The 17,028-nt window shown below is 49.0% G+C and overlaps 1 pseudogene; it reads right to left on the bottom strand.

Annotated features, from left to right (window-relative positions):
* Positions 1-1,265: 1,265 nt before the first annotated feature.
* On the bottom strand, positions 1,266-13,175 carry LOC138808255 (phosphatidylinositol 3,4,5-trisphosphate 3-phosphatase TPTE2-like; annotated as a pseudogene).
* Positions 13,176-17,028: the final 3,853 nt, after the last annotated feature.

The raw sequence follows: 17,028 nt of genomic DNA, 5'->3' as shown, positions 1-17,028 counted from the left end.
TTCTTATCCCCGGAAGCTCAGTTCCTTCTAATCGCCTTTTAATCTGGATCGCTTCAATGATTGGTGGCAGATGGGGGACCAACACCTTCAGGGATTTTCTTTTAGTCAGGAATTGGTTTGTCAAGCTCTTCTCCTGCAGTGAATGTGATTGCTGGTGGCCTCACAAATGCCCGGATCTGAGGGAAAGCGCTGGAGTTTGGTTCCCTCAGAGACCACTGCACCTATATTCTTGGGATGTGTATAAGAAACCTGCTTCACTTCTACTGGAATCTTTGGTAGAAATTCAGAAAAGGCTCCTGGGGCTTGAAATTGGCTTTGCAGGAAAACAAAACAAAACTTGTTTATCTTCCTATTTCTTAGTTTACATGTGGCACAGTGCACAAACAGGAAGTTCTATTAAGTTAGGACATAGTAAGTGCTCACCTCTCCCTGGTCAACATACACAGCTAGCTCTAGTACCCAGACTGCGCCTGCGGGTGGAGAGACTCATGTCTAATTTAGGCTGCAGGGTGAAATTAGTGGCTCTGTATATGCTAAACACAATGGGCCTGAGGAGCGGGGCAGAGCCCTGGGGGTGGGGCTGGGGCCTCGGCAGAGGCTCTTGAGTTGCTCATAGGCCTTTCCCTCAGGGAAGTGTGGGACAGGGCTGGAAACGGCTCAGAGCTCAGGGCATCCCAGCATGAAACCCAACTACATAAGCATTGCGCCCACCAAAGTTCACTGAGCGCTACTTAGACTTAAGATGCTTTTCCACCTGTGAGTCATAGAAACTTTTTAATCTACCAGTTTAAGGTAAAAACCTCCGATGTGACATAGCCTATTTCTGAAGCTGCCCCTCACAGCTATACAATGAGCAGGAGAATTTGACATACAGTCTTCTCATGAGGAACAGAGATATTTACAAAACAACCTAAATGTAAACCAAAAAACGATGAACTGTGCAGCCCTGGGTAGGGACGGGAGGAGGAGACAGGCCGGGAGAGGGCAATGTCTCTCAGGGCGGCAGGTCATTCTCCTTCCAGGTGAGAATGCATACACGGTCATTTCTGTTTAGTGGTTTGTCATGTGATGTGTTCTGTATCGCAGAAAGATTTCAAATAGGAATGGGGTGGTAAAGGGACTTAATATTTAGCCTAAAATGCCCAGGAGTAGATTCACAACCTTACATATGGAACAAACCTTTACAAAACAAACTGAGTGGAAGCAACTGAAGGCTGCAGGTCTTGTGCCAGGGCTGGGGGTGGGGCACAAGCAGCCAGCTAGCTCTAGGCTGGAGGCCCACAGCCCAGGTCCCCTGGTGTGACAGTACAGGAATCTGCAACACAAAGCACAGGTGTGGGTCAGTGGGGAGACACAGGAATTGAGGAAGGGGGGCTGGCTGAGGAGGCTCTGGACGGTGGGCCCTGACCTTCACAGAGCTCAGGCATGGGGTGCTCTGAGGCCTGCGGGTGCCCCCTCGCTGTCTGTGGATGGAGTGTCTACAGTGCCCTCCAGAGGGGGACATGGGGAGAGGAAAGGGGGCCGGGGAGGGGGATTCCAGAGCCCCCCCTGCAGCAGGAGGCTGATGATGGGGGGTGGAGCTGTGCCCCGTCCTCTGCTCCCCACTTTCACAGGATCCCACCTGAGCCACACGCGTGAGGAGTGTGCACGAGCCGCATGTGTGAGGTGCAGGCCGTGTGGGGAGCGCTGTGCTTCAGTCCCCCGGGAAACTTCTTCCCGCCCTCCCCGCTCTACCTGCCCGGCTTTTCAACTTGACAACAGTGGCCACGCGAGGGGAGGATCTGCGCAGGGCTTGTCGTTTCTCCACAGCCCGGGCCCTCTCGGCCGTGGTGACCCCTGGCCTTCCTTCCTGGCCGCGGCTGGTTTGGGTGGAGGCTGAACAAGAAAGTTAGGGCAGGGATGGGGAGCACGCGCATCTCCCGCCTTCCCACCCACCCCCCCCCCGCACACCCCATTTCCTCTTCTTGTTCTTCTTCATCTCTTCTTACTTCATCGATCCCTACTCCTGGGTTGAGGACGAGTTTTGTGAAATAGAAGTTTCTTGGAACTGTCCTCACATTTGCCAGGCAGGGAGTCACTGTGCATAGGCAGAGAATAATCATGCAGAGCGTCTCCCCCCCACCCCGCCCCAGGTTCCTGAGAACCCTTGAGTGTGGGGGGCCGTACTTCCCTGAGCCCCCCCTTGCAAGAGGGCAGCGCCCAGCGGTTGGGATCCCCAGGCCAGCTCCCCGCCTGGCCAAGCAAGGACGTTCAGCAGGGCTCGGCTACGCAGCCTGGGTCAGAGAGCAGGGGAGAGCTGTGGACAGGGGGCGCCGAGGAGCCCCGCTGCCACATGGTTTAGGACTCTGGTGTATGAGCACACTGCTCTGAGCAGCTGCCTGAGCCAGGCAGAGGAAGGCCCGGGCTGAGAACAGGCACAATGGGAACTGCTCGGGGGGCGTCCCTCCCTGCTCAACCTTCCTCAGCCTCACTCAGCCCCTCTCATCCTGGCTGGGCCCGGGGGAAGGGTCTCGTCTTCTCTCCGAGGGACCCCTATCCAGAGCCACCCACAGGGGGCGAGGGTCCTGAGGACCAGCCAGGCTCTGCTGTCTGTCACCAAACATCCGTTCCATGGGCTGTTTTGGGCTTCTGTAACAAACTACCTGAATCCTGTCACTATGCGTACACACACACACACACACACACACACACACACACACACACACACACACACACACACACACACACACACACACACACACACACACACACACACACGGTGGAATTAGCCTGGGCTGTTTTGGGCTACTGTAACAAACTACCTGAATCCTGGCCCTCCACACCCGCCACGGCGGATTTAGCCAGCGCTCACTCCTGAGCTTCAGTACCTCGGCCCTAGCACCTACTTGGATTTGGCTGCACCACGGCCTGGGCGACCTGGGCAACCTGGGCGACCTGGGGATGGCACCACGGCAGTGGCTCCTCTAGAGGAAGAGATCACACAGCAGGACAGGGAAGATTCAGGGCCTAGGCCTGCTGAAACAGTCCTCCCCCACGGGAACTATCTGGGGACCCCTCCCCGCCTCGCCCTGAACACTACATTTGGAACTTGGAAAATGGCAAACCCAATAACCTAACTGCCTCCCACTAAGGTCCCACCTCTTTAAAAGGCCCGCCACCTCCCCGGCTCCGCACCGGAGACCAAGTTTCCAATGGACGTTTAGATTATGTGCTGCACCTTGCACAAGTAGGAAACCATGCCAAGGGTCCTTGTAAATCTGTACATATGTCTTGCTACTCCCCTGGGGAGCATCTTAATTGCCTCGGGATAATGGGCAGAATAATGATGTCTAGCTCGTTAGCTCATTAGGTTGCTAGAGCGAAAGCAGTCACTCAACTTCACATAATAAGCATGATGAGTATGGCATCGCCTCTCCCCCCACTCACTCCTGCCCTCCAAGGTGGAGAAGCCATTTTCTCTGTGTTTTGTTTTTTTTATTAGGTTTTCAAATAAACACGGAAACATTTGGCTTAAGGTGGGAAAAGCTCCCGGACAAAATATAGAACACATTTCTGAAACAGATCCTTAATGTATACATTGCAAAATAATTAGGAGAAGGACCAACACTTAAGGTGGCTCCTACCCACTGGCCTACAGGCTTTCTTTGTCAATATGTATTAGGAACATAGACCATGGAGCCTAACAGAAACAATGGAAAAATTTGACGGCTACTGTTTTACAAGTGCGAGAGGATGAGTCAAGGGTGGTGGCTTCTGTCTTTATTTCGAGTTCTTGGAACTTTTCAAGCTCCAGCCCCAGGACCATAGCTCGCTGTCCGGAGTTGTGATGACAGGATGTCTGCAACACAGACACAGATGTGAAGTCACCAGGGGTGATGGAGGGGGAAGGACTGGGTGGGGAGGGTGTCTGCAAGACTAGAAGGCTCTTCAGCCCTAGAAGGTGACCTTGGGCCCTGACCTTCCCAGAGCTTGGGTCCAGGGCCACTTGAGGCCTGTCTGCTGCTCTCTGCTGAGGGTATTATTCGAGGTCACAGTCACTATAAATGTCCTTTGGGGGGAATTAATTGGATCCTCAGCTGGACAGCCTGATGGTGAACATGAGTGAGGCACAGGAAAAGTCGGTGTGTGTGGACCGGGGGTGGGGGTGGGGGGGAGTGGAGGGAGGCTCCTGGGACATGAAGGTCCGGCCCCACACACCTAAGGAGCAGGAAGTCTACTGGCCCAGGGTAGTCTTGAACCCTGTCCCTCCACTTCCTGCCTTCTGTGAGATCCATCCTGACACTTGTACGTTAAATACGGACGGCTGCTTGCAGGCCTGCATGAGGCTTTATCCTCTCTGCCCTTCATGTCGTCTTGCTTCTGTCTTATCAATTAAAAGGAAAGAGAAGATTATGCTGTGGTGATAAAAATAAACACTTCAGTGTAACTAGTATATATAGCAAGAATAGCATAACAGGAGGGGTTGCAAGGGAGGGCAACTACCACAAAGGCAATGGAGAACTAGGCTCCCACAACAGCTCAGATGAGCAAATTCAACGAGACCAACCTAGTTCTCGGCCCATGCACCAATGTTAGAGTAAATCAGGCCTTGCCTGAAAACCACACGGACCTCCAGGTCTAAAAAAATGAAGAAAAAGCTTGTTGCAGGTAAAGGGACCGGCAAGACCCCTTCACACAAGGGAGACGTGAGAAAAATGTGCCGGCTATTGAGGTGACCTTTATAACCTCGGAGATTTGGGGAATTTTGCTGCCTTATATGGCTGTAGCTGCCCCAAAGGAGGGACCTCTCCGGTGACCCATATGACCTGTGAGGTTTCGGGGATCTTGCTGTCTTATATGGTTATAGCTAGCCCAAAGGAGAGCTCTCTCAGGGAAAAGGGGTAGGGGCTAATTATTTACTGCTTTTTACTAAATGAGCCTAGTGTTGCCTAGGAAAAGAGCCATGAGAGAGGAGGCTATTGGTCTAACAGGACGCATTGCAGCTTAAAACAGAACAAATCCAATATTTCTTGCATTGAATTCCAACATGAAAATACAAGAGTTTACAGTCATTTGTATCTGGATTTCTTAACATCTCTCAAAATTAGCTGTGTGTTGAATTTCATTCCTTTTTCTTTTTGTGCTTTGATTTTTTTTTTGTTTGCATACGCAAGAAAAGTATACAGAACTGCAGCTTGAGAGACTTGCGGTAAGATGGCATGAATTCACCCCCCCCCCAGGTCCCTGTAGGGAGCCACAGGGGCTGAGGGCAAGGCCTGGGCAAATCCCAGCTGGTCTTGGATTGTGCAGCGCCCGCTATGGCGCGCAGGATCTGGTCCGTGCGCGTGGGCCTTGGCCGAGGGGGAGCCTGCGTGCTGATCTCCCACACTCTTCCTAGAAGCCCTGAGGAGAAGGTGATCAAGGCCGTCCTACCTTGTCCATCCGACTCAGTGGCAAAGGACACCAGGGATGCATATCCTGTGCAGTTCAAAACTGTCTCAGTGTCCCACACGGCATCTCTGCAACCCCTGGAAAGTCAGGCACACACAGCTGCCCTGCAAGCCCCCCCGCGGGCCCCGTCTTCCAAGTGAGGCACCCTTCAGCGCCCCTGGGCTGCGTGGATGTCACCTCACTGTCACCTTCTTATCTGCACGGTTCTTACAAACATCGCAGATGTGGTTTTCCTGGACTCGTTGGTTTTGCTGGTTCTTGGGATAGGCCAGGAAGAAAATGAGAAGCAATAGAGAGAATGTGCAGCCACTGCACCCCCTTCCCCCGCCCCCACTCATGCTCTTCCTCCTGCCCTCCTATCTGTGAAAGCCTCCTGCTCTCTGTGGACTCCAAAAGAAGAGAATTTCCTTTTTTTCCTAAGCAATTTTCATTGGTATAAATTGGTTTCATTACCATATTTGCATAGATGCATGTAACGTACTCTGATCAAATTCATCTGTATATTATTCTTTCTTAACCCCTCTCCCCCATTCCTTTACCCTTGGTTGGGACAACATGCACACACACACAACACACACACACACACACACACACACACACACACACACACACACACACACACACACGTCTTGGAGCTTGAACTCAGGGACTAGGCATTGCCCCTGAACTTTTGTGCATTTAGCACTCTCTCACTTGAGTCTTGCCTCCACTTCTAGGGTTGTTTTTTGTTTTTTACATATATGTTTACATAATGAGTTTCTCAAGAATATGTACACAAATATAAGCCAGCAAGGGTTTGGCCACCAGTGTCTACACTTTAAGTCTAGGTTATTTGGCATCTTTCAAGGTAGAGTTCTATGGCAAGATGGTAAATACTCCATGCTTTTTGCTTATGTGGATTGTCCAGTTCATCTCTTAACAGTTGTTTGCTCTGGGTTAATGAGGTATGGAACCAGAAAAAAAAGGCACAGCCATTGTAGCAGTTTGGAAGATTTGATGGTAAAAACTTTACTTTCACATCAGCACATAAGTCTAGACAGTGGGCTATAATAAATATTGCTGTCTCTGTGTCGTGTGGTAATGTGCAGGTTGGGATGTGCAAGTCAATAGGGTCTTGTGTTGCATATTATTTCTACTTTCAGGTCTGTTCCATATCTTTGTCCAACCCTTTGAATGAATAAATTACAATCTTTGTAATTTTGAGGATTCTTTCCGGTGGTAAATTCCAATTAAACACGTTTTTCATAGTTTCAAAGTAGTCAACGTAACAACTTTGCCAAGGGGTTTCTACTTGAAATGTATTGCTTTGTCTCTTGTCAGTTCTTCACTCTCCAAAATAATGGAGGCTTTCCTTTTCATATTTTCTATCCTGCTCTGTTCCTTTCCATTAAAAATGCTGGTCACAGTCCAGTAATTTGATTTTATAACTCACTGGTTATAATTTTGAAAACACTGTCCTAGAGCATCCATTTTCTTTTTTCCTCTTTCTGGTTTTTTTTTTTTTTGGTATGTATGCCAGTCCTAGGGCTTGAACTCAGGGCTTGGGCACTGTCTCTGAGCTTTTTTGCTCAAGGCTGCTGCTCTTAACACTTGAGTTATACCTTCACTCCCACCTTTTTGTGGTTAATTGAAGATGAAAGTCTCAAAGACTTTGCTGCCTGGGCTGGCTTGAGATCCTCCAGTCTCAACTAGGATTACAGATGTAAACCACCAGCACCAGGTGATTATTGTAGTTTTAATGATAGGTTCCACATAAGTAAGAACATGGATTATTCATCTTTCTAATCCAATCTTGCTTAACATTATAATCTTTAACCTATGTTCCTGCAACTGACATTAATTTCATTATTTGGTTGAATTATATTCATTGAATATATATACTACATTGTCTTTATCCAGTCATCTGTTGTAGGGCATCGAGGCTAGTTTCATATCTTGGTTATTGTAAATAGTGCTACTATAACTCTTATATTGGCTTATAATCCTTTGGCTATACCCAAGGGTGATATAACAGGATCATATGGTAGTTCTATTTTTAGTTTATTGAGCAATCTCCGGGCTGATTTCCATAGTGGCTGGACTGATTTGCATTCACACCCAAGAATGAATGAGGGCTCCTTTGTTCCAGCATTCTTGCCAACATGTGTTGTTTAGACTAGGGGTGAGACAGAATCTGGGGCCCATTTGATTTGCATTTCCTTTATGGCTAAGGTTCTATCTATTAATCATTTATACTTCTTCTGAGATGTCTGTTGAGTTCACTTGGCTATTTATTAATTGCGTTATTCTTTTGCTGGTTTGTTTTGTTTTTGAGCTCTTCATATATCACGGGTATTAATGCTTTATCCATTGAACAGTTGGTGAAGATTTTATTTTCCCCATTCTGTAGATTTTCTGTGGATTCTGATAATTGTTTCCTTTGCTCTGCTGAAACCTTTTAATTTGATGGAATACCATTGGTGAATTCTTGTTCTTCTTTGCTGAGCCATCAGAGTCCCATTCAGGTAGTTATTTTCTATGCCTTTCAGTACCCCCCTACGATTTCATAATAGTTATGATAATAATTTCATAATTATCTTTCAGGTCTTACAATGAAGGTCTTTGATCCATTTTGTGTTTGTTTTAGCATCAATTAGTTTTACAAGGGGGTTTCATTTTAACAAGTGCATTTATGAATACAATGCATCTTGATCATGATCACGGGCATTTTGATCTTCCTTTGATTCACTTTGAAATGATACTTGGTACAGGCGAAGAGATAGAGACACAGTTTCAGTCTGCTGTATGTGGATATTCAATATTCCCAATACCATTTGTTGAGCAAGCTGGTTTTCCTCCGATGTATTTGGGGAGCGAGTCCTTTGTCAAAAAGTATATGGCTGTAGCTGTGTGTGTTTATTTCTGGATCTTCTATTCTATTCTATTGGTCAATCTAATTTTTTGTTTGTGTCAGTACCCAAAAGAAGAGAATTTCTTGACAGCTGGAGGAAGAGAATAATGGTTCATATCCAGATTCTTCCCTCACCCCACCTACAGGACATCCCCTGCATATGGGATGCACAGAGCAGAAACATAATTCTCTGAGTCTCCCTGTAACAGAGCAGAGCCCATTTTGTTGGGACCCCAGCCCAGCTCTCTGCCTGGCCGAGCAGGAGTTGCTCAGCAGGATTAATGGTACTAGCCTGCAGTTGGAAGGCAAGGCTGGAACTGGACTGAGAAGAAGGATGAAGGCTAGGAGGGAGATTTCTAGACAATGAGGGTTCCAGGACTTTCAGCTGCTTGGATGCAACCAAGTCCTCCCAGAGAAAGGAGGAAGGGATAGGGAAGAGCAAAGACTGCAACTCTTAGGTAAGAATGAGAAGATGAAAAGGATAAGAAAGCAGGGAGAGTCGTGCTGTGGGTAGATGTTCGGCAGGTCTCGCGCTGGGCAGCTGTGAACATGCACTTGGGATGCCAGGGGACAGAAAGATAAGAGTTAGTGTGGAGAGCTTCCGTGCCTGCTGTTCCTAGGACTATATCAGCCATCTTCTGGAATCTCTTGTGAGCCCCTGACATACCACATTTCTTCCTTTGTGGGTCAACACCCAAAACCCAAGCCCAAATTCCTGATGCTCAATTCCCAAGAATTTCTGTCATACAATAACCCAGGCCTTTGACATGACCTGTGAGCAGAGGGTGCCATGAGTTGTTTTCCCGGGAGAGAGAGTCTTGATGGTTGGTAATTTTTGGCTGGGCTGGGGGAGCAATCCCCAGACTTTTGCATGTGCTAGGCAAGTTCTTTACCACTGAGCTACGCTCCCCTTGCCCCCACCCCAGCGCACACCCTCTTTAAATACCAGAGCAAAGAAAGATGGTGATGCACCCAGCTCAGTGGACCCAGAGCCAGAGGCCCCGAGTGCCTTACAAGGAGGTCATTGACACGTGATAAGAGCGAAGCAGACCACTGCACACATTTCTGTTCTCTTCCCATTTCACACGCCCTCCTGACTTCCTCCACCCCTCCTCCAAAGCAGCAGGGGCAAACTGCTCAGGGACAGCCCACCCCATCTCTGGAGCGTTTACTACTGGAATCACACTTCAACAACTCAACCTTTGACGTTGCACACCTGAGCTCGGGGGAGCAGGGAATGACCTGAGACCGCGGCTCCCGCGCTGGCTGAGGCCTTGGTGAAGTTCACACAGCCCTTCAGTGCCTCCTTGGGCTCGGGGGGGAGGCCCAGATCTTCAACTCGACATGAGCTCACCTTTGATCTCCTTTCAAACTTTCCCCTTTCTCCGTATTTACTGGCTCATTATAGCTCTCAACGACAGTCTTCTCAACCTAAAATTCCAATAGGGATGACCACCCCCTTTTTGTTTTTGTTTGATGAGCTCAGTGAAAGCCTTGCATGCCAGCTTCTGAGGGGAGGCAGGGCAGGGGGGCACCAGTGCCCTGTGAATGTTTTCTCTGCATATTCCAATAAGACTCCCACTGGCACGAACTCCTGTGGGTAAAGCCACAGGAGCAAATGTCTCACTAATTAGATGAATTAAGTTCATTTAGGGAATTGATTAGCACAGCACCCAAGGGTAAGGGGCTGCTGTGCTGTAGAGGGTGGAATCTAGAGTTCAAAGATGAGGAAGACACAATTTCCTTCCTCCCACGATGTTTCCTTGCAGAAGAGTTGCATGCCCTGGTTCTTGGCAGGTGCACACGTACAAAGGCCCAGGTACTCTGGGATTGGGGGGGACTTTAAAATGAACAAGTCAACATTCCAGGCCTAGAGGAGTCCCCAGCAGGCCCTGCAGACCTTTGATTCCAGCACATGGGTATATTTCTGGGATTTAAGATGGGATGAACTCAGGAAATGAGGCTGAAGAGCAAGACATTGTCCCCAGCCCTAAAAATGAGCAGTCAGAGTCAAGATTCTTCTACCCGCAAGGGGGAAAACAGGATTGGGAGGAATGATTCAAAGACATGTCAGATACACTGTCAAAGTGATGTTCTGCTGGCCATAAAACAGTATGCTAAGAAGCCACCTGAACGGTTGTCATCAGTTTGCTGAACTTGCTCTGCTTTGGACCCTCCATCTTCTCTCCTGCAACTGCATATTATGCAGCTGACCTTGGAGGCAGTGGGGTAGGAGGCGGGTGGCATCACATTGCCTTAAGTTTAAATGTGGTTTTGTTCCAAATAGCCCCATGGTGACAGGTGGTCTACCTACGTGGCTGGTTGACTGGTGACTTCCAGAAGCAGAAGCAACATAGAAAGTGATTCTTGTCGTCAGGTCTTCACAGACTAGTGTTGGGAGAAGCCTCCCCTCTTAAGTCTGGCCTGGCCTTCCACTTGGGGGGTCTTAAGAACTAGGCTCCTGATCCCTTCTCTCTGCCCCTCACCAACTTTCACAAAGAGAAGTGTATGACATGTCACCATAGCTATAGAGAACAGGAAGTAACTCCCTTCTACTGCAAAATCATGCCATGGTCTAAAACGACTAGCTGGATTTATGGCCTTGACTTCCAATTATGGGCTTTAAAGAAGCTAAAAAAAAAAAAAGTAATCAAACAACCAACAAAAAGAAATAGGGAAAGGCAGAGTGAAGGGAGACTCATTTCAGTCCCATGGAACTCTTTAGAGCCTTGTTTGCAGGGGTGGGGAAGGAGGAGGTACCTAGCATACAGGAGCAGGTCCACATAAAAACTTGATGGAAGAAAGATCCTTTGTCTTCTTAGATGGGACATTTACCTATAGGAAGGCTACTGAGTAAGCAGCCAGGGCAGTAGATAACACCAGCCTATCCAGCCAGATGATTGGCCCTTAAATGCAGAATGGATTTTTTTCTAAATATGATCTTTAAGGAATGCAGCACTGACATAGATGGGGGTAAAACAAGGTCTCCTTTGAATGTGGTCACAGTGTGCTGATGGGATCTCCTATTGTTCCCCCCAACCCCCAACTTAAAAGGGCCCAAACATCTCCGTCGGCTCTATTTTCCTGGATGAGGACAAACACTTTAAGAGCCAGAAGGGGAAATACTACTAAATGAGAAACTCAATCTGGAATCTTGTAGGTGGGAAGAAGGAGAGGAAGGACCCTAGTCAAACAGGAGTTAGCCCAAACAGAAATAACACAGGGCCATTGTGCATCCTGGATCCCCCTCCCCCGGGGAAGCCCTGACCCTTATTCACATCAGTGGGTGGAATGGTCCAGGAGAAGGGGTGTTTCTCAGACTCACTGACAGAGGGAAACCCCATGGTCCAGAAAAAGCAGGCAGGTGACCAAACTGAGCAAAGGCAGAAATGCGATTAAGTTGGAAGAAAACAAAATGGGATGTGAACAAGATTTAGATGAAGTAGTGGTGTCGCTTCCCTCTGGATGTACCGCAGGGTGGCTTTTGTGTCTTATCTAGGAGAATGTAACCCTGTCCAATGTTGTAACCCTGTCCAATGTAAGAATAGTCCAGCCTACAAAATCTGGATGAGACAAGTCTGAATGATGAACTGCCTTACATACATTCTATTTTTGCTGCTTATTGAAAAACTTAGAATGGAGTATAAAGTTAGCCCATAGAAAATGCAAAACACAGTAGTTCGTTTGTATAAAATGTTAATAGAAACTTTAAAAAAAGAAAACCTGAGGGGGGGGGTGGAAGGAAGAAATGACCTTGGGAGCCATTTTGCCCTACACGTGACAGTAGATTGTATTAATTTTTCATGACCATATAGGGCTTTTAGAGATGTGTCCTTTTGATTAAACTTTTTTTTTTCAGGCCACCTCATAAGCAATTTGGAGAGTCAAATGTATCAAAGAGCTTGAATTAAGAACCCATGAATGGCAGCCCGCACAGTGTCCCTAGTGGGTTCCTGTGGTCACTTTGGGACTATTGTGGCCCTATGAGGTGAAAATTCTGCTCAAGTGTAGCTGCTCTGAAACAGGAGGGTCATGGAGTCATGACTATCATCAAGGAACAAGCAGCAGCCTATGGTGTAAGAGAGAAAATAATCCACTTTTTGTGCCTCCTTGGTGGCAGGGTGCTTCCAATACCCTTGGGAATGTCCTGAATCAGAGCAATGCCTTTATTTTGCGATCAAGGTGCTGATCGTAGGCCCCCTAGATGACTAAGGTGATGACTTGTGCGTCCTTAGAGGGTTGCAGGACCTGCCAGGTCAGAGGAGCGGAAGAAAGGAGGCAGACTTCAGTCATGAGGCCAATGCAGATAGAATACAGGCCCACTCCGAATTGTGACCACCCACAGCTCAGCAAGACTTTGCTGGTTGGTGAACACATGGCTGTGCTAACAGGGTAGAATATCACAGGGAGTGGGTGCCCATGCTCTGTGCCTAGCGACCACTTTTCCTCTCCCCCACTCCTACATAAGATCCCAAGAGAGTTTTCCTGAGCTGAGTTTTTTCTAGTGAATTACTGGACCTGAGTGGCTTATGGTAATCCTAAATTGATAGTCCCCAGTAAAGGTGGCTTGGGGGTCCCCTCCCCTGCCCTAAACTGTGGCTGCTATTTGGGCAGCCTAGTGGAGCTGTTTTGTCCCGAACTTGTGGGATGTGATACCAGGCCTGGGGTGCAGAGTGTGAGAACTGTATTGGGGGTATACTTGGCTAGAATTCTTATGGGCTCACAAAAAAAGAAATGGCAGAGGAGAGATTCCACTTAAGGAAGCTAATGGTATGATTTTGCTGCATAAGGATATGATGCTTGAGGACCAGAATTACCTCCTGTCAACTCACATATGAACGAACACACTTGCCATCCAGGCATCCTCTTCTTAGGAGGAAAGTTCCAGTTATAAACACGTGGCCTCAGCGCTTCACCCGGAAAACCATTTTCTTTCATCGCATCCCCAGTCCCCATTGCTATCAGAAAGATGGCATCAGAGCGGCTCTCTGGCCTGAAGCTGGCAATGGGGAAGCAGTCCTTCTTACCAGAGTCCGATCCAGGACAGAAAGATGGTTTCTTGTTCTTCAGGCCCCTGCCATTACTTGAAGACTCTGAGAGGAGCGGGCCTTGGCACGTGCCGTTTGCACGCGGCCTGGGGTTCGGCTCTCTTGGCGGCTTGATAAAATGAGAGGAGGATGTAAGGAGGGTGGAGACGTGGGGAGGGGAGAAGGGGGCTTAAAGTGATGGAGACCCCCCACCCCCAGGCATGAGGCTTGCTAGTGTGCAGCCGCACGTGTGTTAAGGTGGACAGTTAAGGTGCACAGTTCATAATCCAGGGGGAAACGTCTCTGAGGACCGAGGACCCCTCCCGCAGCGGTGGCTGGGCGCCGCCACATTTGAGTGCATCAGTTCGTTCCAGACTCCCCTCCCCACCCCAAGGAGACCAGCTTTCACCAAAAAGGGAGCGCGCCTCCCCCAGTCAACTTGGCCCTGACTGAAGGCCCTCATTTCCCTGTCGGTGGAAGGTTTCTCCAGTGGGTCCTGGCCGCGGGGAGCCCCGGGGCAGAGTGTGTCTGGGGCTCCAGTGGCCAGGCTGTGGACCCCCAGGACCTCCGCCCTCTGTGCTCATCAGCTTGGGGTCAGCAGCTGAGGAATCGGCCCAGCAGGGCCAGGGGAGGCAGGGACAAGGCGCCCTTCCCGCGTCCTGGGGCCACAGGGCTCACAGACACCCCCGCCCCCACTTTCTTTGAGCCTGGTGAAGATGAGAACGGTGGGGGGCCCCGGGGCTGGGGAGGCCCGGAGCACCCAAGCCCCTCTTCATGGCTGACATTGGCACGGGGCGCTCATGAGGCCCTGTCTTCTAGATGGACAGCGGCATTCCCACATCCCAGTGACCCCCAGGGGGGACATAAGTCAGAAACGCAGGCACGTGTCCCCAGCTGGCACAGCTGGCACTGGCGGTGGCCACATGGTGGCCCACCATGTCCATGCCTATTACTGTGCATCCACACCTGCGAGGAAGCGGGGCAAGAAGCGGACGCCGGAGGCGTGGGATTGTCTTTCCTTTTTGTGAGGGTTGTGTCACCCAGGGCTGGGCCAGGAGGCCTGGCAGGGCAGGAGGGCCTGGGCCTTGGGCTGCAGCCTGTTTGAGGTTTACTTTTGCAGTTTGTGAGAACCGACGGGTTCCTTCTGGCCCGGCGTGGCTGACTTAGCAGTTGGGAGTAAAGCAAGAAGAAAGCGTGTTTGAAACCCGCTGTGCAGAGCTCAGCCCCAGAGCATGGCTGCAGACAGGCGGCCGATGGGCTCTCGAACCTCACACCTCACAATGAAAGCCACGAGCAGCTGTGATCTGACACACGAGAATGGTGACCTTGGCAGCACCCAACGGGCACAGCCATCCTCAACCCCAAGACAGCCCTGCCCAGCGCTCAGCCCTGATCACCCTCAGGACCCCCGCGATTGCCGCCCTGAGCTCAGGAAGGGCAGAAGTCCTGCGGAAACTTACTAACGGACACTGCACTTTATTTCTTTGTGAACCCTTCTCATCTACCTACCAGCCTTTGAGTTTCAGCGACTTCACCCACAGGCGCTGAGCGTATTGGTGTATGCATCCTGTACTTTTGGGGAACCCTCCTATGTACAGAAAGTGAGGAGTGGACAGTGGGCGAGGGAGATGGCTCTGGTTGCCCACCCAGTCTCCATTTCTCTTTTTCCTTAGTATGAAGATGCTGTTTTAGGACAGCAGTGTGCTGATCTAACCCAAATCCTGGCATAGTACTAGATTTATTAAGAGCTATGGCTAATTTTGCTGGCTTGCGCTATCACAAGCTAATAATTTAACTTTCCTTCTCTCTCTAAACATGTTCAAGTGTGAGCAGAGAGTTCAACATCCCTAGTACCACAAAACAAGAAAACAAACACAATCAATGGAGCTGGTTTTGAGACTGGCTTGGGAAGGGAAGAGGAAGGCTGTGGGGTGAGGGACTGAGGTGGGGTGAGTCTGATCAGGTAAATTTATATGTGTATATGGTCAAGACACCCCCTCCCCTATACCACTCATTGATGCTAATCAACACTGTAGAAAAGAAAAAAAGCAAATATGGGTATATGCGTGCTGTTGTATTTGTGTATTTTGTTTTGTAATGCAGCAGAAGTAAAAGGAAGGAATAAGTGTGAACATCAATTAAATAACAAGACCTGGATAAATGGGCAGCATAGTGTGGCATGGATTTTCAAGTTGTTAGGAATTCTCTGAGCTCTAAAGCTCAGAATCACCTTTTATATTTACTAATAGCATCATCACAGATTTTAGTTAAAGGTAGGATCTGTAGAGAATTATAGACTATCAAACATCAAACAGATTGCAAGAAGAAATGATTGAGAATTACTAGAGGAACTGAGGGTATAGTTCAGTGGTAAGATTTGTAGGTAAGGCTTAGCATGTATAAAGTTCTAAGTTTGATCCATAGGACCACAAAAACAAGCCAGTACACCCATAAAAAAGAACGATGAGGAAAAAAGTAAATACAGAACACATTCCATGTAATGAGTTAGACCAAGCGATTAGGGCCGGGTTGAGAAATGGAAGTTGGAGCCTTTATATTTGCTCCATTCAGACATCCAAAGAAAGAGAACACTCAAACAGGTTAAATAACATGAAATACGGAAATAGAAGTTCTGATCATCTTATTTTCTTGCAAGGAAAGCATAGGGGAGAATACATTTGCAGTGACAACACCCAACCCATTTCTTGGGTTTGAGTAAAGTAGAACTGCTCAGGGTGAAAAAACAGAGCATGAATAAACAAAAAACCCAAACCCAAACCAAAAACAAAAATTACATTTGCAGTTGAAGAAAACCACAATAGCCGGCTGGCTATGGAATAGCCAGCACTGGGGAAACCAAGGAAGGAGAATCTGGAGTTTGAGGCCTGGTTGGGCTACATAGCAAGACTCTGTCTCAAGAAAAAAAAAACAGCAAAAAACAATAACATGAAACAAGAAAAGCACAGGGAAAGCTTAAATACCTGGAACCCACCCTGGAACCATTAGCAAACAGGAGAGAGAAGAGGGGAGGGGGGAGCTCACCATCACTGATGTCACTTCCTCCCAGGAGGCCTATTTCCTGGCTCTGTCATTTCCCCAAGGGCCACAAGCTGCTGACATGATCTTTGACACGTAGATTCCTGGGGGACACTGCAGACCCAAACTACAGCCAACAGAATAAAGAGATCTCCCCTTCTCCCCCCTCCCCGTCCAGGTCCCCAGGTCATTAAGGACAGGGGGGGAGAATGCTCTGAGCTGTTAATTTGAGGTGTCAGAAGGTGCGGCAAACGTTGGCAAATGAGCCAGGGAGCCGGGCACCGTCCACATCTGGATGGAAGCACACTCTGAGCGGGCCGGCAGGAAGGAAGGCCCAGCAGGGCCCACGGTTCCCGACTGGTGGGCAGTAGTGAGGTACCACCACGCTGGGTATTCTCCATTTCCAGTGAATTTAACGTGCTGCTGAATTCAACAGGGAGCACTAAGAATAGACACGGGACCAGCTCCAGCAGACACTCCTGAACGCGGGTCCAGACAAACATGCAACGCCCAACAAGCTGTTCCAAAGAGCAGGATTCCGATCCTCGGCCAGCAGGGCAGGCTGGAGACCTCAGACAGCCCCTCCCCGCTCGGGGCCTCCCTTTGCCAGCGCCTCGCCCAGCCTGGACCGGTGGGTTGTAGTGG

Source organism: Dipodomys merriami, unplaced genomic scaffold (genome assembly GCF_024711535.1).
Source record: "Dipodomys merriami isolate MVZ:Mamm:240054 unplaced genomic scaffold, mDipMer1.0.p SCAF_45, whole genome shotgun sequence".
Taxonomy (NCBI): Eukaryota; Metazoa; Chordata; class Mammalia; order Rodentia; family Heteromyidae; genus Dipodomys; species Dipodomys merriami.
Note: the sequence above shows the minus strand (reverse complement) of the source record. Positions and strands in the feature narration are given on the sequence as shown.